Source organism: Hirundo rustica, chromosome 5, assembly GCF_015227805.2.
Source record: "Hirundo rustica isolate bHirRus1 chromosome 5, bHirRus1.pri.v3, whole genome shotgun sequence".
Taxonomy (NCBI): Eukaryota; Metazoa; Chordata; class Aves; order Passeriformes; family Hirundinidae; genus Hirundo; species Hirundo rustica.
Window position 1 is genome coordinate 28,246,351 of NC_053454.1, and position 22,538 is coordinate 28,268,888.

At 36.3% G+C, this 22,538-nt stretch overlaps 1 long non-coding RNA gene across 1 annotated transcript; it reads right to left on the bottom strand.

Annotated features, from left to right (window-relative positions):
• Positions 1 to 402: 402 nt before the first annotated feature.
• LOC120753394 (uncharacterized) lies at positions 403 to 17,983 on the bottom strand. Its single transcript, XR_005701089.2, has 4 exons — positions 17,902 to 17,983; positions 11,197 to 11,324; positions 3,035 to 3,110; positions 403 to 644 (listed from the first exon to the last, which is right to left on the bottom strand). It is a non-coding gene; the product is annotated as an uncharacterized LOC120753394 (long non-coding RNA).
• Between the last annotated feature and the right edge of the window lie 4,555 nt (positions 17,984 to 22,538).

The following is a 22,538-nucleotide window of genomic DNA, read 5'->3' on the forward strand; positions in this document are numbered from 1 at the left end:
AGAGAGTTTTCCTCATTTTAAACCAACTGAGCTATTAGCTGACTTATGGGACAGCAATATGTGTGGTATTTTTCACATGTAGAAACTAGTTTCACACCAGCTATTCAGCCTTGGATTCAGAGTTTGATAACTCCATTTCACTCCCCTTAGAGCCCTCAAAAAGAATTTTATATAATTTTCCCAGTATTTAATACAGGAAAAATCCATGCTTGTGTTCAAATTCAGAGGCGTTCTTTCAGGCCAAATGCATCCCCCACGGGCCTTAGAGTTTCTCTGAATTACATCCAGGCAGTGACCCTGCTCAGAAATCCCCCACTATAAAACCTTATTGTTAGCACAAACACTATTGCTATTCCTATAACCTACTGTAAGATTACTCTTAATAACTGCTACAGACATAAATATAAAACTCCCAACTTTCTCAGCATTCCTATCCTCTAAGGGGACCCAGAACTTTGCTTATTCCCAAATCATTTTATTAGTGACTATTCACGGCTGGGACCCATCTTAATTGGACCTGGCAGCTCTCCATGTTTGAGGGTGTCCTTAGATATTTGTTTTGTCGTCTGGCTAACTCTTCCATGGTCAGGGATACATCCTCTTTTCCCAAAGCTTTATGACGAATTCTTTTCTTAGTTTTCAACCTGCATAGAGGAAATTTTGTGCTAAGAATATATTTGCAACATTTTCACAGTATAATTACAGAATCTTAAATCAGAAAGTTTGAAGGACCAAATGTTTTTCAGAATATAAGGCGGGGAGGTGGGGGGAAAGCCCCCAGTGTCATAATATTAACTGTGTTTAAAAAAAAAAAAAAAAAGACAGGTTTGTAATCTATAGATTTTTCTTCCAAAAAGACAAGCATGAATTAAAATCCCAAACAAGCAAATAATAAAAAACTTTATTAAATAATATATGAATAATACATATGAAAACTATTTCAAATCATGGAAATTTTCCCAATAATAAAATCATATTTTATGGGTACCTTAAAATTAATAATTGCAAGTTGTTTACATGAAACATGTTGCTATGTGTTGATATTTGTTTTCTTTGCTCTGGTTAAGGGGTAACAACTTCTTTACATCCTGTTTTATACTGCAGAACTTTATACACAAATATAAATATATAGTTATTTTGTTTTGCCCTACTCTAAAGAATTGTACCCTTTTCTTTCACTCTGTTCTGCTTGTGTCTTTTGTTATTTTCTAATTCTCAGCCCATTAGGTCAGATATCTATTCTCACTTTCAAAAAAAGACAAATTTCTGTTCAGTGTTGCTTTTCTCATTGGCAATTTAATAAATGGTGCATCTGCAGCTTTCTTGATATGAGAGATATCATTCTTATATGGCATATGAGAATGGTCATTCTTTTTGGCTAATTTTTGTATAATTTATCTATTCATAGCTGAATTTCAGTGTTACATTATTAATACAATACTTAAATGAAATTTTGGTACCAAGCCAAGCTAAATAGTTATTTATATTTTTTTTAGCTTTGGCTAATGATTTAATTAATTAATTGCCTCAGTATCAGCTTTTGTATAATTTTATATACAACCCAAGGATTCCAGTAGAGCAAATAAAATAAAAGCCCTAGGAAAAGCCCTAGGCACCTGCCCACAGGTACAGTGAAATAATGGAAAACATTTAATCTATTCTGTCATTCATCAACATCCATTCGCCCACATGAAATGCCACAAAAATACACTTTGCATTGACCCTTGTTTTTTCCTCCTGTTGTGTATGGCAAAACCAGATAAAACTCCTGCTGCACCCCATCTGACTTATATGAGCCCACAAACCCTCAATTCACTTCAAAAGTATGTTCAGAGTTCTGACACTTCTCTTCACAGGGATTGTTGTACTTTGTCTACATCATCACCACTATTCTGAGCTCCACCATCAACTGTGTAAGCTATTCAGCTTCATGTGAATTTCTGCACTAGGGAGACCTTCTTTGCTCTTGCCAAGAACATTTATTAACTTTTGACATACTGTTTCAGGAAATGTAGCCTGTTATCACAAGGGCCGTTAGGTCTATATTTAAACTTCGATGACATAAAAAATTAAAACTTCAATGTATTAAATCTTTTCATTTTACTGGGAAAAACTATAGGACAAAAAAATAAAGCTGAGTTATTAATAGAATTATTGTTAAAGTCTAGACTGTACATTCAAGATTTCAAATTTCTACATTGTTTTAAGGAAAAATGAAGTAATCTGCTCAGCCTGGAACTATGTAATTTGGATCAGGTGTTAGGATTTATCTTGGGACTGGCTGTTCTTCAAGAGGCTGTGGAAATAATGACAGTGAGTTGTTTGCAGCAGCAGTTCTGCCTCTTGCAGAAAACCTCTTTTTCTCCTCAGAGAATCCTAAGATTTTTCTGGATATTTACAACAGATTTATAAATATTAACTCCTATATCAGTAGAAAGAAAGAGAAGACTTCAAATACACAAGTATCTACAGTAATGCAAACTAAAATCACTCAAGCATTCTCTTTCTTACCAAAAAAAGAAAAAAAAAAAAAAATCTTGCAATTCACCTTGATGAAATTCTTATATATGGGGGGGAAAAAAAGAAAGTTAAAAAAAAAAAAAAAAAAAAAAAAAAAAAGTGGAAGGTCTTTTTATCTCTTCTTGTTTAGTTTGGAGAAAAAAAGGCTTGGGGATGACTTTATCACTCTCTACAAAAGCACGAAATAGGTTGTAGCTGGGTGGGGGTTGGCCTTTTCTCCCAGGTGACAAGAGACAGAACAAAAGGAAATAGCCTCAAGCTAAACTAGAGGAGTTGCAGGTTGGACGTCAGGAAAAATTTTTTCACCGAAAAAATTGGAATTGGAATGGGTTGCCCAGGGAAGTGTTGGAATCACCTTGCCTGGAAGTGTTAAAGAAATGACTGGATGTGGCACTTAGTGCTGAAGTTTAGTTGACGCAGTGGTGCTTGGTCAAAAGTTGGCTGATGTTGAAGGTCTTTTGTAGCCTTAATGACTTTATGATTATATGATTTTAGAATTAATTTTTGAAAGTACCTGAAGAATCCTGGAATTCTCTTCTAGATGAACTTGAATGCTGTTGTCTCTCAGAAATGAATGCAACTTAATACAACTGTAAAAGATAAAAATGACCAATCACATATGTGATTGACATCTAAGTTATGACCCCTAATATCACTCTATATCACTGCATTTCTGATTATGCCAGGAAATGTGGTGTAGTTGTCTGACTAATGTCATGGATATTACCTGTCACACTTGACTAAAAGTGAGTATGAAGGAGGTTGGTGGTATTGAGGAGCTAGGGGAAGCATAAAGCTAGGTAGTAGAATACTAATTTTGTATTTTTTAGCTCATTTCCATTGCCCTTTTGTTCTGCGTAATTCTCTCTTCTTCCTGTGAGGAAAGAGACATAAGGTGTGCAGTAAACCCTACTGAAATGGAGTTGTTTGTGAGAGAGTATCTATATCACTGAGCTGTTGATTAAAAATCACTCAGGAAAGACCTCTTTTAGATGGGCAGAAGCCTGTTTCTACTCAAGATAGTCCTTTCTATTCCCTGTCTATCCAGAAGTCTTTCCAAGAGGTCTTTCTGCTCAATCCCTCACTTTTGTATCATATCCTCTGGTAAAGCATAAACCTTTTTGCTGAGAATATTTTCTCTATGTGATATTTCCAGTTGGGGTCACCTGGTGATAATCTATATCCTGATCACTTTTCCTGTATCCTGAGAATAGGGTATTTTAACTTTGCTTACCTTCAGCATTTAGGCTGTCATCTTTGGGAAGAGTAAACCTTTTAAGCTTGGAGAAAACAAAGGTTTGTCTACCCTGGCCAACTAATGCCATTTTTACACCGATTCTTCTGAAGCTGTTTATCTGCCTTTGCTGCTCATCTGTCTTGTCTGCCTTTCCCTGGATGTTTGTTTTTCATTAGCTGCTGCCTTTGACTCACATTCTGACAGCAATTCTTGTTTGTAGTGTACAGATAAACTGATGGGGAACATGACTTTTATAAAAATGGGCTCCATAACTACTGAATTCTTCAAACTCTCCTACAAAATTGTTTCTGTAATTACATCTCAAGGCTTACCTGCTTTTTCATTTCTTTTACATGGCAACATGTACAAGGATGTACTTAATTTTTGTGGCTCTATCAATTGATGTTTCTTCTGCAGTCTTTATTTCTCAAATTCTTCATAATTTTTTTCTGCATGGAGTTGGAAATGTCTTTTTGTTTCCTGCAAGTGCCTGAGGTTTCTGCAGTACTGTTTGTTATTCTACTGGCTTCGCTTGTTCTTTCAGGCTGTTATATTTAAGACTGATGAGGCATTCATTCTCAGTCAAGAAGCTTTTTAAAAGTACACGGAGTTGTATAGATAAATTAATTGCTACAATTAAATACTTGTATATGTTTTGGAATGATTGTTGACTTTGCCCCCTAAGCACATTGTCTTTAATCAAAGATTGCAGAGGTGAAAATAATCAATTACCTTCTGCCAAGTTCTACTAAAAATATCCTCATTTCTCAGATAGGTTTGCTGACTGACTACAAGAGAATTTGCTGTGCACACAAAAGGTAAGCAGAGAAGAGCAACAAAATCACACTGGAAGAGGAGATCTATGATAATTTCAGATAATGTGTCCAAAAATTTAAAAGGAAGATCTCATAAAGTAAGAAATACATTGTATTAAAGCTTGTTTACACTCCTAGATTGCTGTTTTAATTTTTAGCAAGCACTGTTATGTCCTGGATGTGACTACCATCACAATTCAGAAGGCATGGCTCTCTGTAGCAGGCCTTTAAATAAAATTAGATTATGATGTTATTTTAATAATAGCCTATTATTTTAATAATAGGAGTTACTCTTATGATACTGCTGCTAGGCTGTCAGAAACTAGTGTGGGAATTTCTGCTCTAGACTGCAATGTGGATATGCCTTTAGTTTGAAAAATACTGCAAAAATTTTTGAAGAAAAAATGAGTCTTTATAATATAAATTTAGCACATAAATCACCTACAGAGTGAAGAACATTAATAATTTATGGCAGTTCTAATGATACTGTTGGTGCTATTTTACATATGAGTATTTCCCTGCGACAATCTGTTTTTAAAAGGTCAGAAAATCTTATAGATTAAGCATTCCTCATAATTTTTAACATGGGCATATTTAACAAAAAGAAAACAAAAAATCAGGATGCAAGAGAGGACACTCAAACAGGACTGCAGTTGTAAATTCAATGTTAAGATGAAATGTGATGATACATTATCTCTTTTTGGAGTAAAGCTGTATCTATGGCTTCTAAATGCAGAACAGAGCTATGAAACTATGAAGCCAACAACTCTTACTGCTACCTTTTTTCTCTCTCCTTTTTTACTATTTTTTGATAAGATTTTCATAGCAGCATAATGAAACAGTGCTATGTGACATTGCACTAGGGAGATGCAGTTAATGTATGCCATCTTTGTATAGAAGATAAAAACGTATCTCAGGACCCATCACACTGACTGCAATGGAAGGCTGCTGGAGGAAGCTGATACAGTGTTATAGCACCCTTGGAAGGGTAGTCTTAGTAACATACTGCAAAACTGATGACTGAAGTCAAGAATATTCACCTTGGTCCCAGGGCTACGTTTCTGAAGGGAACTTTGGGATAGAAGATAGATGGAGAAAGAGGATAAAAGTGAAAAGGACAGGAAGAACTGAAACTAGGAAGCAGAAAAAGTGTACTTACACATGGCATATTTCCCTTAGCAAGATGGGGAATACATGGGCTCTCACTAACCTGGCATATCTGTATTGTGCAGTGCAGGAATAGGTGTTTTTGTTTTGTTTTCTTTTCCTGTAGTACATCTTTGTTTCACAGCCCATACCCTGACAAGACAGCTATCTTCCTTTCTGTCCAGACCACAGCAGTGTAGCACCAGCAAGGAGATTTCTGCCCGGTCACTGCCTGCAGTGCCAGCTGCAAGACGTGCCAGTGACACTTACAACATTCCTCCTCAGTTATGCATGACAATGCACTCCACTGGCTCATGGGGTAGGACACAGAGTGATGTGTTCACCTGTTCACAAAGTATGTATTAACAGCTTGAGGCTTGTTAGATTTGAACCGAGCAGTAGGAGGGGCAATTAGTGAGTTCAGCTCTAGGTTTTGCTCCAACATGAGCTTACTAACGCTCACTTTCCTTAATTCTGAACTAAATTGTTGTAGTTTAACAGTAACATAAGGAATTTTTATTTTTGTACTTTTTCTTTTAATGCTGCCATGACTAATTAGACTAACCTATTTCAATAGAGTCATTGCATTTCATAATCAGAAAACATATAGTCATGGACTGTACTGGAGATATGAAGCTTAAACACAAAATCAATTAGGTAAAATCATCTCCCAAATTTCACTGGCACAAATACAGAATATTTTGTGTCACTGTTTCTGGTAATTGAAGACATCAATTTTATGAGGCCTTGTCACACGTAAGCTGAAATAATGCTTGAGAACCTCAAGTCTCATCTGTCTTTTAATTCAATCACAATTAAAAAACTTCTAAAAAAATAGAGAGACATCTTCTCACTCTTTGTGTAGATCTAGTAAAGGAGGTATATAGTGGTTGCACACTAATTGCTCATTATGTTGTAACTTTCAACATTACTTTAGAAGAACTTCTGTATATACTAAATCTCACGCAAAAAAATTCTAAATTGAAGCATTCCTCTAGGTAGCCAAACATACCTTTTGAACATATTGGCATGCCCAGGCAGACTGTATGTATTGGGTTTGCATGGCAAGGTTTTGGTACCAGGGAGGCTACAGGGCTGATTTCTGGGAAAAGCTGCCAGGAGCATCCCCATGCCTGACAGAGCCAATACCAGCTGGCTCCAAGGTGGCCAAGGCTGAGCCCAACAGCAACAGTAGTCGTGTCTCTGGGATAACATATTTAAGAAAGCAGTGAAAAAATGGTCAGGGAAAACCAAGGTCTGTGCAGAGGGAGCACAAGGAGATACTTCAGGTGCCAGAGCAGAGAGAGGTCTGGGAAGGATTCACATTAGGGATGCTTATGGATGACTGAGGGATCCCATTCTGGAGCAGTAGGAGAGTATAAGGAGTCCTAGCCATGAGGAGGAAGAAGCTGTAGAGACAATCTTTGACGAACTGACCACAGCCCCCATTCCCAATTCCCCTGTCCTGATCAGGGTGGATAGAAAGGCAAGAGAGTAGAGAAAATAAAGAATGAAATTGATTCTGTGAAGAATAAAGGAAGGGGGGAAAGTATTTTAAGATTTAATTTTTATTTTCTTATTAAACTACCCTGATTTGGCAGGTAAGAAATCAAGTTCTCCAACTAGGGCCTGTTTTGCCTATGATGGTATTTGCTGAATGATCTGCCTGTCCTCATTTTGACCCTCTTATCACTTTTTTCTCCCCACGTCCAGCTGAGGATTGGAGTGGCTTAACAAGTACCAGACATCCAGCCAAAGTCAACCCACTACACACTAGAAAAGCAGAATTAGATAAGACTCCTATAGAGACAGATCTTCCCCTACAATGTCTCCAGGCTGCTGATGGAGTGAAGCTGTACACTTGGAAGTGTAGTTTAGATAATCTAGGCACTGGGAAAACAGATTTTTACTTCTCTTTAAGAGCATAAAGAACTTTCAGACTTTGTGATCTGGATGAGTTTTGATTAATCAACAGAAAGTTCTCAAATTCTGCTTTTCTCTTCAGTGAGCTGATAGTCAATTATTTCATCTGAGATTTCTTTTAGCTTTGAGGGCTATCTTCACATAATAAAAGCTTTTCCTATGCCCTGGGGTTCATCCAAGACTACAGTTCAAGATTTTCACCCTTCTGTTGAGGATAGTGCTATGCCATCCTGTGAAGGATTACTCGAACATGCTGAGTAAAACATTTGACTGCAACTAACTTTAATATACAAAGCAAACCTTTCCTGGCAGAGACAGCAGCAGTGAAGACTGGCATCAGTCAATGCTGGGACAGAGTTGGCTGCCTGGAGTTATTGTGTTTAGCATAATATAGGTTTGGAAATGCTTTAAGGTTTGTACTCCTCTTAATGTGCAGCAGAGTGGAAAAGGGATCCCACAGTAGTTGCACATTTTGGATCTCACATTGCTATTGCATACTGCAGGGATATTCAGCAATTGGTTTCAAGAAAAAACAAAACAAAACACTATTCTTCTCAGTGATTATGGCTGCAACGCTACAAGGGCCAAGCATGTGAACATTTCCCTGGTACTTTGGATATCACTGTCCAAAAAGCTGTAGGTCTTTATAACACATGGCTTAAGCTGTTATTAGCTGCTGGCAGACTCTTGGGTGAGGTTGCTGCAGTGTCATTATACTGCAGAGCTTTCATAAATGTTACATTGTATTGAATAATAGATGATTTTATGTGTAGTTTATTCACACTGGTGAAAGAAAGAGAGGTTTGAGCTGTTTTGCAATGCCTTAGAGGAATGCTATCCAGTAGATTCAACATTTTTTATTATTTTTTTGTCTGATGTAGGGAACAATATCGCCATGAATGACAGGCAGCTGAGAGGGTGCCTTTTCCTTTCATTTAAATGTACTTCACCAGGCAGGGACGTGTACTTTCTGTGTTCAAATCAGTTATGCCTAAATTCTTACTTTTAGGCACTCACAGTTTACATCATCCATCTTAATAAAGTTTCAGCACAAACCCAACCTCCACTAGCTCCTCCAAACTGTATTAAAGATAAAATAAGGCCAGATTCCAGAAGGTGGCAGCCAACTCTAAAATATGTCAAGACTAGCCCAATTCAGTGTACAGATAAAAAGATCTAGTGCACAGATGATGCAGAAATAAGCAAGAAAGGAGTTGAGGCAATTTCACATGATTACTGTGGTTCCTTTATGTTCTGAATCTTATAATGTTTACAATTTCTTTATACAAGAAATGCCAGCTTCCCTTGGTTTTAGGTGACAAAATTGCGCTTCTTTAACCTACATCTGTTTATTTTTTTTTATTTATATTTTAATATTATCAGAAGAGGTGTAATCTCTGATAACTCTTATCCCCCCTGAGAAATGCTTATAGGTTCAAAATAGTATTTCCCAACTTGGAATTGATCATGTAGATCAGATACAAACATACATACTGCTTACTTTTCTAAAACCCTAAAATAATTTAAAAATACTAGAATAATAAAACCCCATAATTTTACAGATATCTCTGAAAACAATATGTATATAAGTACTTTTGAAAAAACTGTTCTAAGACGTGAAAATATTCTTATAAAGATACAAAATGAGCACTAATAGCAGCTGCAGTCTATGGGAAGATATTTTTTCACAGTACAATGCCTGTAGTACAATGACTAATATCTGTTTGGCTGTTACTATTAAAAAAACCCCAAAAAACAGTAGCATTATCTTATACTGATGACATATACTAACAATGATTCAGTAAATTATTCAGTATTTCATAAATAAAATAGTTATTCAGTCCTGTAGTTAGAAACCAACACCAAAATATATATGCTTAGTGAATCCATTACTAGGCAAAAGTTGTTTTTTTGGTGGCCAAGATGTAGCCACTCTGCCATCTAAGGGCTGAAATTTGCCCTCACACATGATACGGATTGCCCTGTCAAGCATACCACTTAAAGAGCTGCTGTCAAGGGCAAGGGAAGATATTCCCTGCAATTGTGCAGGAGCATAATTTCCAGCCTACTCTGAAAATAATGCTTCCTGGTCTGGTCAAAAAGTGGCTTTCAATCTTCAGTACTTCCTGTCCTTGTCCATACTTCATCTTCAGCACCCTAGGAAGGGCACTGGCACTCAGGGACAGACTGAGTCAAAAGATAACTTATATCAGCCAGTTATGCAAGAGTATGACTTGGGTATGCCTGATGAGGATCTTGAGCAGGTTTGATTGCAAAATTCTGGTTGACTTCTTTAGGAGACTCACTGATTGCCCTCCAGACAGAGTAGTGTTGGTGTATCAGGGTGTGAATGACACTACTCAGCTGGTAGAGTTCATTGTAGTAAGTGCCTGTTGTCACCCTCTGAACTTTTAAACTCCATGGAGCTTCCCCAGTGGATATTTATACTCAAATCTTTACTCTCATTTTACTTCTTCAAAAACATTATCTAAACCAAAATGGAATAATTTTTATTTCTTAACAACAGTTTCAAGAGTGGAACACGCTAGGTTGCTAGTGTTGCAAGCAGAATTAAATCAATTGCTAGATTTAATATAATTTAATTCAGAATTTAATATAACTAAAGAAAGTTGCTGAAAGACATTTGTGTTTGAGGTTCTCCAGTTTGTTTAGTGGGAATGACTTCCAGCTCTGGGCATTAAAGCCTATGGATCTTGTAAAGAAGGGCAGCACTGGTTGGGCATGTAAACAATCAAAATTTTGCATTTTGAAAGAAAAGTTAGCATAGCTGTTTATCTGTCAGAATTAATGATTTTACTAAGACTTAAAGACTTTTGGTCACTGCAGTTTTGCTGAATCTTTGTGCTAACGTTATAAGCAACATACAAACCTGGCTTATTCAGAAGGTGGTTTTGTATATTGGGGAGGTTTACCTGATCTCAGATAGGAATGTATGCCACGACAATTGCAATCTGCTTCACTCAATTTTGCATACAACTCCCTGATTTTGCATATGCTTTCTTAAAATGTCACAAGCTCTTAAGGCAACACAGTAAGAGCAACACATAAGGATGAAGGAAAAGGAATGTAAATGTTGTCCTCTCCTGATCAGACACCCGGCTTTCTTGCATGAAAACTTTAAAATGGCTCAAATGACATAAAAAGTCTAAAACACATCCAAGAAAAGGATGAGGCTTGTGTTAGCAAGTAAAGATGATTTAAATATGCAAATTTTAATATTATTTTATTAATAAGAATAATTTAATAAATTATTACTATCTTTAAAATTTGAAAATATTTGACAACTCTAGACTATAAGTCAAAAGTTTCTGAGCAGCCTGCTGTACCTGACTTGTTACAAAAACAGAAGAGTCTAGCTATACTTTTGAAACAAGCATCTTAAATAAAATTTCTCATGATCTTCAAGTAATTTGGGATCCTACTATTTATTGGCATTACATCTCACCTTTAAAATTGAGAAGTATCAAAATATTTTTATGCTCTTCAAGTAATTGAGTTAATTCAAAGTCCCATTAGCTCTATTAATGAGCTTACCTTTCAGTACCTTTGAAGCTTTATGGTGCGCAATTTTCTGTAATTCAGTTGAATCAGGTTCTATTTTTTCCCCCAATCAGCAAATGAGTTATTTTTCTATTATTTAGGGCACTGAAACTCTCCAAGACCTCCACGAGAAAAAAGAAAAAAAAAAAAGAAATTATATAAAAGGGATTGCAATTAATTTCAAATTCTGGGAAGTATTTTGACATAAAGCATCACATTACAATCAGATATTGCTATTTAAATGGGTTTAAGGGGTGTGTTTGGGTTTTTGTCCATAAGGAAAGAAACAAATCATTGCTATTGTAAACACCACATTTTAGTAACTATTGACTTTTAAAAATGATTATCACTATAAATAAATGCACTAATTTTTCAAACTGCTGAGAGGTCACAACCCCCAGGAAGCCAACTGAGCTCTCTGTGTTTGGCAAGAATCAGATTCACAACAACAGGCACAGTTACATTGGAATATTAATCACACAAGAGATAACAAAGAGTGTAAGGGAAAAGTGTTTATGTGAGATAGATGGATCTGACAGAAGTATTAGTATGACAACAAAGCAGCCATCTAAAATGAAGGAACTTCAAGAAATTTAGTAAGTAAAGTCCATGCAGTTCTTGAAAGTACAGAGGAGTTGTAAAGCAAATATTTCATTACCTTCTCTAAAAAAAAAAAACAAAACACCACAAGAGAGAGACAAGCTTAGGGGGTTTTCTCACTTATTTAAAAAAATTCTTACAAGCTGCACTTATGTAAGAGAAATGACAAATAAGGAATGCGGAATACTTTGCCTGTACCTTTTGATTATCTCAATATTCAATAATTCATATGATTCAAGTTTTTCTTAAAGTTAGAAGTCAATTACAGCTCTTGTGTGTATATTCCTGCATAGAAGATAACTTTTTTTTTCTAATACAATTACAGTATAGAAATAGGATGCCTCTAGATAAACCTAAATTAGGAACTACTTTGCCCTAGTGCAAAAACATGAAAAGAAAAAGTTTACATTTTCAAATAAACTATGTGACCTTACATTACTTTTCTTTTCACAGACTCACACATGCATGATTATGTGTGATATACCTATCTCTTTTTGTACATGGATGAACATACTGTTGAACAGACTTAGTCTCTGGAGCTAAACCTCTTTGGTTGGTGCAACTTCTCATCTTTTCAAGAGCCAGCAAAGTTTTTATAAACTGCTGCATTAAATTCAGAGTAATTTCACAGATATTTTCAATATTTTAAAATTATTTCTTAACAAAGGTATCAGCCTTAACCAGTTATGTCTACTGTATTTGATTGCAGACTACTTCCCACTTGAGACTGGGTAACCCTCAAATCTGAAAATCTCATTTGTAAAGAGACTCGAAACACATTTTCCACTTCCCCTTTTTATCATATGGCAATCATTATTTTCCCATTATCTTCCATAAAGGACAGATTAACTCACCCAGGACAGTCCAGCACAGACAACAGCAAACTAGTGTTGATAAAGCTCATGTGTATCCAAAGTTGTATCTGTGCATTGTGCAATAAATAAAACACCACCCAAGATTTTAAAATCACAACTGTGTTAGTACAGGGCCATTGGTTAACCCTCTCAAGTGGCCTTAAACATGAGGTTGAGCTCTATTAGTGAGGTGGTTGGTGTAAACTGTGAGGGACTTGATTGCATTTTACAGTGCAGCCAGAGGTTTATATTTGGCAAAGGGCCTTGTTTCTCAGTGCCAAGTAAGTTAAAATATTATTCATGAAAACTAATGAATTTTGAATGTGCATTTCATGATGGTATTGTTGAAAATTCATGATTTTTATTACAATCTTTTGAAATTTTTTTTTTCAAACAGAAAAGATCTTCAATTGGAGAACTATTTGAAACAGTTATTGTAGTACTATAATAAAGGGCTAACTTTTGTGTATCTCTTATACAAATATTTTTAATATGTTAACCAAAATGTTGTCAAGGTAACATAAATTTGGTCCATGACAAATCCTTGTGTTTTTTCTTTAGAAATTTTGTTGCTCTTGCTAGTTTTATTCCTAGATTTCCTGTTGGGAGGACTCATTTGGTTTTGCAAAACAGTTGAGATGAAATCAGAAAGAATGAGAATCTGCTCATTTAAAAATCCCTGGTATCTAACTGTATTTGCTCTGTGTTCCTAGGACTAAAATGACCACAATAATTTTTTTAGAATTCACAAAAATTATTCAGATAAGTTTATCTTAATTCTTCCCATCTCTCACATCCCTATGCATGGCAAAAATGAGGATGAATAAAACAGAAACATGTAGACAGCTTAATAACGTGCTGGAAAATCCTCCCCAAACTACATGGATGCATTCCCAGATACAAATCTTGCAGTCTTAGTTTTCCAGTGAAATAATGTCTTCTCTAATACAGTATATTATGGAGGACATCAGACAATCTATTTAAAAGAGAAGTTATCACTCAGAGCAAGTGGAGCTAAAAAAAGGTAAATTAAAACTGAGCTAGAAAGGAAACTCTGAGTTTCAAAATATTCAGATAGGTATTTGAAGTTTTAAACTGTTCTTTTGTGCATCCACAGATTCTGGTCTGAAGTGCAATTAGAAATTTGCAAGCAAAAGGTGCTGTCACCTTATTCACCACCTTAACAATTACAAAATGTAATATATCCTTTTTTTTTTTTTTCATTCAGGCTCTTTTCAGCAATTCTCTCACCTAGCAAAATACTTGACTTCCTATTTTACAGTAAAAGTGATAAAAAACCCCAGCAGGGATCTCTGAAGAATGTCCAGTCCATAGTCATTCTTTTGTACATGATAAACTGTACTTACATCATCCCCACTGGATATTTGTCTACTATACTACTTAAAAGTATCACTGAAGAGACTCTCAACATCATAAGAAGATGACTATTGCACTTGGAAAACATTCCTTAAAAATCTAAATAATTATTTAACATATGCTTTCCTTTAAATAAGCTTTTCTCCTCTGACTTGTAAGCACCACTTAGGAGCAAGAAAAAACCCCACAATTCATATATTTTTTACAATATCGGAAGTCACTGGAGTAATTTTATCTATTGAAAGTCAGGATACCCCGTGTCCTTTCACATGTGCCCCCTTGCTTTTAAAACCAGAGTAATTCAAGAGAATTGCTTTTCCTGATACTGCCTTTTATTTTTGTTATTTACACCATTTATTCACGACATCAAGATAATTTTGATTTCTTATTCTGTTCTCTGAGGAGCTCACAAATACTCCTAGTGTGATATCAGCATTAAATTTTATAGGTGTACTCTCCATTCTGTCATCCAGGTTTTTAACACTAATCTTACGAACATGTCATGCGGAACAGTGTCAAAAGCCTTATTGATGTCAAGGTATAACAACCTCAGTGTTTCTTTTATCCACCAGGTCAGGTGCCTTGTCAAAAAAAGAAATTAGAGTACTTTGACACTATTTGTTCTTGACACATTCACACCATCTTTTTAACATCTCACTATTTGCTAGATACTTACCGATGAGTTAGTGTATGATCTCACGTCTTTCAAAAATGAAAGTGGGCTGGCTGAGATTTGATCAGAACATTCTCTTCTCACCCTTACTGGTCTTTAGAAAGAGCTGCTCTATTTACCGGCCCCTTCCCTTTCTTCTTGTCCTTCTAAGAGTAAAATGTCTTAAGGCACAGCTAAACAGTTATAACTAGTTTCCTTAGTAACATCAAATGAATCCATTAGGCTTTCTAAACTTAAGATTCCCTAATTTTGTAGATGTTGTCCAGTCTCCTGTTTCTTTTTTTTTTTTTATTCACACCTCTATTTTAAAACATCCGATTTGAAAAATCCATCATTCCTTACACCAAATACTTTTTTACTGTTTACATACTTTTTTATCTGTTTAAAGAAGATTAAGAAATGTGGAGGAACAGGGGAAAAACAAACAAACAAAACAACACATAAAAAACCAACAACAAATTAATGAATATGTAAAAATATATTTTGGGCAATATATTCAAATATAGTTCTTCAAATTTAGTTTGTAAAGCACATGCTTTACTTGTGACTTCCAGTAAGGATTTTTGAAATGGTCTCCTGGTAGTATAACTAATAAAAATCATGTTTTTATATCAGGAAACAACCCGATACTGCTGTGATTTAGTTCTACACTGGAGCAAAGGGATTACTTACCTTTTCTGAGTGACCTTTATCTATCTGCCAATTTACAGCTGTGTTGTTGTAATAACCCCCACAAGAGTTTACTTCTGTGAAAGTTACTATCCATGCTGGAATAGAGACTTAATAGTGCCTTCAGAGAATAGTTACTTAAAAACTCTCCTGTTCACTTTGTCAGAGTGGTATGACTTTGACGTGCAATGTATTCTGAGGTAGTCCACAATTACTCATTTGTGAAATCACAGAGAGACAATTTATACTTCCCTCCCTTCTATTTCTACATTTGGTGTTGACAACCAAGAGAGGTATGGTGTGGGTTTTGCCCTGATTCTTCACATTTTTCATATGCTTTCCTTGGTGGCTGCCTCTCTAACAAAGATTAGCTGTGTGACATCATGAATGGCTTTGCAATTTTCTGAAAAAGCACCTCCAGAAAAAGCTCCACTGCAGCAGTATGAAACAAAATATTTCCTTTTGCCTTAACAGTCACCATAGTCTTTGGTTAAGTATCACAGATCTGTTCTTCAATATCTAAAGAGGTTCAGGGCATCAAAACGACATTTTTAATGAAAAAAGTACTGCCCTAACTAATTCAAAGAAACAATAGAGTGATAGCATCTTACAACTCTGCTTTTGTAAACACTACAGCCTTGATTTAGTCCTGAGGTTTCCAAGCTCAGTTACTGAAACAAAAAAAAAAATCACTTGATTTGGAAGATTTGCACATTTAAAATAAAGAAAACAAAACCACAAAAACTTATTAGACAATGAAAAGGAGGCAAACTAAAGTTTTGAGAATGGAAAATACAGTGTAACAGAAAGGAAAGCGTTAAAACACTTTGTGCTGGATTTGGCTGGGGTAGAGTTAATTTTCTCCATGATGGCTAGTATGAGGCTGTGTCTTGGACTTGTGCTGAACACAGTGATGGTAGCAGAGATATTTTTGTTATTGCTGAGCAGGGCTTACACAGAGACAAGGCTTTTTCTACCTGACATACTGCCACACCAAGGAGGAGGCTGGAGAAGCATGGGACAGCCAGGACAGGTGACCCCAGGTGATCAGGATATTCCAGGCCATGTGGCTTCAAGCTCAGTTTATAAGGCAAGGGGAAGAAAGAGGAAAGGGGTGAATGTTTGGAACAATCTAGTTTATGTTCCCAAGTCATGATTATGTGTGATGGGGTCCTGCTCTGATGGAGATGGCTGAACAGTTGCCTGCCCATGGGAACCGGCGAATTTCTTGCTTTGCTTTGTGCATGACTTTTGCTTTCCCTATTAACCTGTCTTTGTCTCAACCCATGAGTTTTCTGGCTTTTACCCTTCTAATTCTCTCTCCTGCTGGCAAGGGAGCGAGTGAGGACTGCCTGGGGAGTTTGGTTGATGGCTAGGGTTATACCAAGACACATGCAAAAATTTAAGGCATTGCAAAATATATAATTTAAAAGAAACAAAGTGATAAAGAAGCAGTTTGAAAGAAAAGAGATACTTGTATATTCCATCATTATGAGCTTAATGAATCACTTAGCTCTGTTGTGGAAAAATTAAGTTTACATTTATAATAGGAGAGAGCACAGTAGCAAATTTTGAGAGACTGGAATGAACAAAGGAACTTTGAAAATGAGAAGCCTGCAAAAGGCATGCAAAAAAAAAAAAAAAAAAAAAGGAGGAAAACTGTTAGGAACTTTTTCCCACGCGAGACAGTAAACGTGTAGTCAACATGAGAAATAGAGTGAGGATCAAAAATAAAGGAGCCATATTCAGAATGAATAGCTGAATTTTGATATTCTCCTGGAAATCAAAGTAGTTGGAAAACTATTTAGCTTGACATTGATGTGCAATAGCAGATTAAATCTATAAATTAAATATTAAAGTACATTTCATATAGTATAATCAATATATTACAATTTCTAATATATTCTATAGGAAAAATATAAATTTGCTTAAAATATTTTGTTAATGATTGATAAGTATAAATATATGCAAATAACAAGTATAATGAATTAGCATTTACTCTAATTTAAGCAGCTATTTTCACAAATCTTTTACATTTTCAGGAAAAAAGAACCTTGGGAACATTATAATCTCATTCCAATTTCTATAATGTTTACAGTACTATCAGTGCTAAATTATTCACTTAGAGACCATGAAAAGTTTCCTATCTGTAGAGAAACATCTCCTCTTAACTGCTTGCTTACAGAAACCTGGCAGTGTGCAACTCTGGATATTCACATCTGTGAGGAGTTTTCATGATCATAATTGTTGCAGCAGTCCTCTTGTTAGAGGGTAGAAATAGGCCATGACACAGGCTTCTTATTTATCACAGCATGAAAAAAATCCTGGTTTACTCCTTACAGCTCAGCCATCCTGACTCCTGCTGCAGCAAGCTCCTACTGTAGGTTTCCCTTGCAGCCTCTGACTGCTGGTTATTTCCTGCTAAACTATGACTGCACGTGTTGGTTTGCAGACTCTGAATGCAGGCTTTTACCTAGCTAGACTGTGACTGCAGGTTCCAACAACAGGCTCTGACTACAGACTTACCTCATAGCAATGATTCACCCTCCCTAGGATCCTTCCTTCCTCGCCATAATTCTCTCTCTCCCACAAGGCTCCTCCTCCTTCATTATTCCCCTCTCACCAGCTAACCCACTCCCTTTTATCCCACGTATCTTATTGGACACAGCTGTGACTCATCAGGGATGAGGCTGTATTGGGTAATTAACACAGCTCTTACTTATCAGGGACAAGGTCACCTGTATTCCCTTCTCCTACACATAATGTCATTTATAGAGATCCCACACTCTCCACCTACACTAAAGTAGCCAGGCCCTCAGGTTCTCTTTCCCAGTCAAGAGTAGCAACCCGGATAGCGCCAGATGCTGAAACAGCAGATTCATTCATTTCAACAACCAGCTGCAAACAGAAATTTTTGTCTGTGGTGGAGGGGAGAAAGATACTTTGACATTTGTTCATTTGCATGTACTGAGATGCTGAAACACTCAAATTTGTGGGATGACAGTGAAGGCCCATCTAAACAGCCAACAGTTAGTCCTGTCAGGGGCTTTGAGGTCCTCAAACTGGGACCAGGATCCCTGAACTTTCCTGGAAAGCTGTGCTTGCTCTTCCCACACAAAGACTTTACTGGAAATGCAGCTGAACTGGGGTGCATCTGGAGACTGAACAGATGGGAAAGAGAGGAAAGAAAAAGAGGTAAAAAGATGTTTGATAGTGAGCAGATAACTCTTAAGACACCTGATATGGATATGAAAATATACTAGAAGGCATGTAGGGAGCTATGATGAACAGGAAAAGCACATTCATTAATGTATAAAAAAGTACCTACCACAGAAAAAAAATCCCATGCAATTTAATTTACGCATACTAAAACAAAAACTGATTCTCAATTAGCATGTGAAACAGATTTTTTTTTTCTTAGTCTTCAAGAGTTCATTCAGTATTATGCACATTGAATGAATATGAATGAGTGACTGAAGGGCAAACCTCACCTTTGCTGAACCTGTCTCATCTACGAGTTATAAAGAGAATTTAAAAGTTTACCCCTACCTTGAAAATCACATAATTGCAAAACTTTCCAAAAGAATTTCCTTGTGAATAGTCTAATATTTTTAAGGTGTGCCACACCCCCGCCCATCCCCCCCCACCCCCAATTTCTCCAGTTTCAGTGAGGAATTATTTAGATTTCTGAAATAGAAAAAAGGTTTTTTAAGTATTAGTCTTCAGGCATCCATTTTCAGATTTGTAAATTTAAGTTGGGATAATGTGTGAGGAAGTCTTAATATGGTCCAGATAGTATATGTTCACCTCACTTAAAGCCTTGCTCTTCCTTTCAGATCAATAGAAACAATAAGCTTCTATTTATAGAAATAGTCATATGTTTCACCTTTACATGTGCTGTGCAACTTAGCAGGGCAGGCACAGGGAGGTTAAGAGACATGATAAAGTTAACAAAACAAGTAATAACAGGAAAGCACAAGAAAATAAGGGCACAGCCATTTCTACATGTAGCTCAAGATCATGTCACCAGCAGTAGCTAGTTGTAAATAGATAAAAATGAATAAAAATAGAACTAGAATAAAACATCCTTCCCTTTTATGCTATAGCCGCTTAATTTCTTATAAGTCAGCAGGGAAGAGAACATCTCAAAAGGCTCTTTTAAAGATAATTTTTATGTTTTAGCCTGGCATGGATAATAATGGCTTAAGTTTTGGATGTCTCTAGATCTCCCCTAAAACTCTTGTATCTGTATCTTTCATACCATCTTTCAGTTTTAAGTTACCAAAAAGACTGAAATGTTACAAGCCTCTTAGAGTAACCATGCTATTTCCTCCCTCAGTCCTTTTACTGCATGGATTCCATATACTCCTGATGATTTCTAATTGTTGTTGTGTCAATAGGTAACATAATTTGTTCTACAGCCACTTCAATTGCCAATAAACCTTTCAACAACATCCTCATTAAAAAAAAAAAAAAAAAAAAAAAAAAGGCCCCCAGGATTCAGCATTGCAATTTTCCTAGCTTTTGCTGCTCTGAGCAAATTGCCATCTTAGAGGGTTAAGAGAAATCCAGTCACATGGGATGTTATAAGAAAATTTAGTTCCATTTGAGAGGGCCAATACATAGTTTTCACCTGAAAATGCAGATCAAGTGAAGCTGTGCAATGTGAAGTAAAATTCTTCAGCTTAAGCCAAGGTTCAGTGGTCCCTGGCTTCTGAGGGCAGTGTAATTGAAACATTTCCAAGAATGTACTTTTTTATTCTGGAATGAAAAAGCATTTCTCGAGAATTTCAATCAGGAGGTAAATATCAGCTCTTTAGTCAGATATTTTACTATCATAATTTATTTTCTACTTCCTTTCCCATTTTATTTCAACTTCATATGCATGCTTTGCAACAACATGCAGTTGTTTTTATCTTACTCTATGTCTCTACTTCAGAGAAGAAACTGGTCATAATACTGAAGTTTGTTGCATTCCGGTTGTCCTCTCTCTCCATCTCAAAATCATTTCCAAAAGTGCTGTTTGTCTTTGGTTGAAATCCCTGGGATTGCACCTTACTGCTGACCCTGTGGATTCATCTTTGATGCTGATGTATTTCAAACACTCTCAAAATATAGGTACTGTAAATTACTTCTCTTCAGCTCTCTTTTCAATCTTTTAAAGAACAAAACCTAGCATGTTTCTAAGGTCACGTCATTTCTTTCAAAGTCATACAGAGTGTCTTGTAGCTCTTCTCTGTCCATGATATCTTCTTCTTCATTTAGTGTCTTATTCTTCCCTTCCCACTTTTCCAGGAGGAAAGACAATAGCTCTCTCTTTGATGAGGTCAGGATATGGTCTTCCCTTTCCTCATGATTTGTGTCTCATGAAAATCTTTGAGCCTAAATATTTCTGTTCAGGGAAATCTCCCATTTTCTGCTGGACCCCTGCTCACGGTCCTCTCCTGCCCTTGAACACTGACAGCTGTTGGCATCTCTGGGGCTTCCTTCTCACACCTGCCTCTGATGGAGACTCCACTTCAGCTACCACTTCTGCTCTCACCTGTTAGGTGGTAATTCAGGTAGGAGCAGGAAAATATTGTGGGATGTGCTGAGACTGAGGATTGTATTAATGACTTGAAAATTAAGTTAAAATATCAGCACTTGGAGTATCATGAAACTTAATACATCAATTTTTATCCCATTCAGAATTATTTTTCTTGTATCATAAAGATTTTATAATCAATTTTTAATTGTTATCAATTTTTTATTTTTATCCATATTTTAACCTGGCTTAAATCCTACAACATAATTAACTTTTCTGTGGAAGACAAGGAATCTATGCAAACCTGCCAGGAGAAAACTTACAGTCCATAGTCTGTCGATGTGCTTTAATATACTGCTCTTTGTTCTTTGTTTAATGCTACATTTATTTACATTGTTCTTTGATTTAACTGTACATTGACTGTTTCCTTTTATTTGCAAGGTGATGATTCTGCTTTGTACTTTTACCTTTCTATCTGCAATCACTCCAGTGAAAGGACTAGGCAGAATAGAAAGTTATCAATATTTAAAGAGTGGTTTTACCTGCCAAAACCAAAGTTTTTATATTAAATAAATGGCCTCTATACCTACAATAGAGAAAGGTATATATCATTTATATATATCAGAATTTAGAAAGACTAAGGAAAGATTTTTAGTAGGCAGCAAGATACAGAATTTAGAAGTTATGAAGTACAGAGAAATTTCTCTCGAATAGGGGTCCATGACATAAAGGCAAATATTTAAGGAGAATAGTGTGTTTAAGTAATGAAGTGAGGACTAAAGGGGACCTTCAGTGTATCACTTCAAAAGAAGAAAGAAAAGCCCAAATTAAGTACTGTCTGGCTTTTGTTCTTTGAGGAATATTAAGAAGTTGCTGAAATCTGAAGCTAGAGAAACTCAGGGACTTCTTTTTAAGGAAAAGTAGGAAGGTTTCTATTAGAACAAGGTTAAAGAAATTTGGTTTCTCCATCTCTTCAACTTGGCTCTTCTTCTGAAAGATCGTTTCGGCCATGTACAAACAAATTCTTGGCTGTTAAAATATCTTGTGACATTTAAAACATCTAAGACACACAAATCCAGACTGGCTGACCTAATGACTACTTTGAGTCTTAATCTCTCTGCACCTGTGATAATAAAATTGGAACTAGAATGTAGCAGACAAGAGGGAAAACATAAACTAGCCTGCCTTCCTACTTAGCTGGCCTTGAAGCTTAATGGTGGGGGAAATCCATCTGGCTCCCTGTAGGTCCTGGACTCATGTAAGAGTGCTGTCCGGGCATGGCCATAAGCACACCATGAATGGGAAAGGTTATGGCACAGAGAAGGTTATGGAAAGTCTTGCCCACTTTTACCCTCCCAGTTACACAGCACCTGATCTCCTTCCCACCTCCAGGCATTGGATGCACAGCTTGGCCACTAATATTCTGCTTTCTAGTATAATTGCTTTATTTTCCTGATGAATTTTAGAACTGCTTACACTTCAACCAAGGGCCCCTTGTATAAGGACCTTGTACTGCTCTGTCTTCCCTTTGCCAAGTCAAATGAGATAAAGCGAGGGTGCCTTCCTGTCCTTCCCAGCAGATCATTTTCTCTCCCTTTTAATTCCTTCTTGTCTGCTGTGTGGTATTAAATCTCTTTTG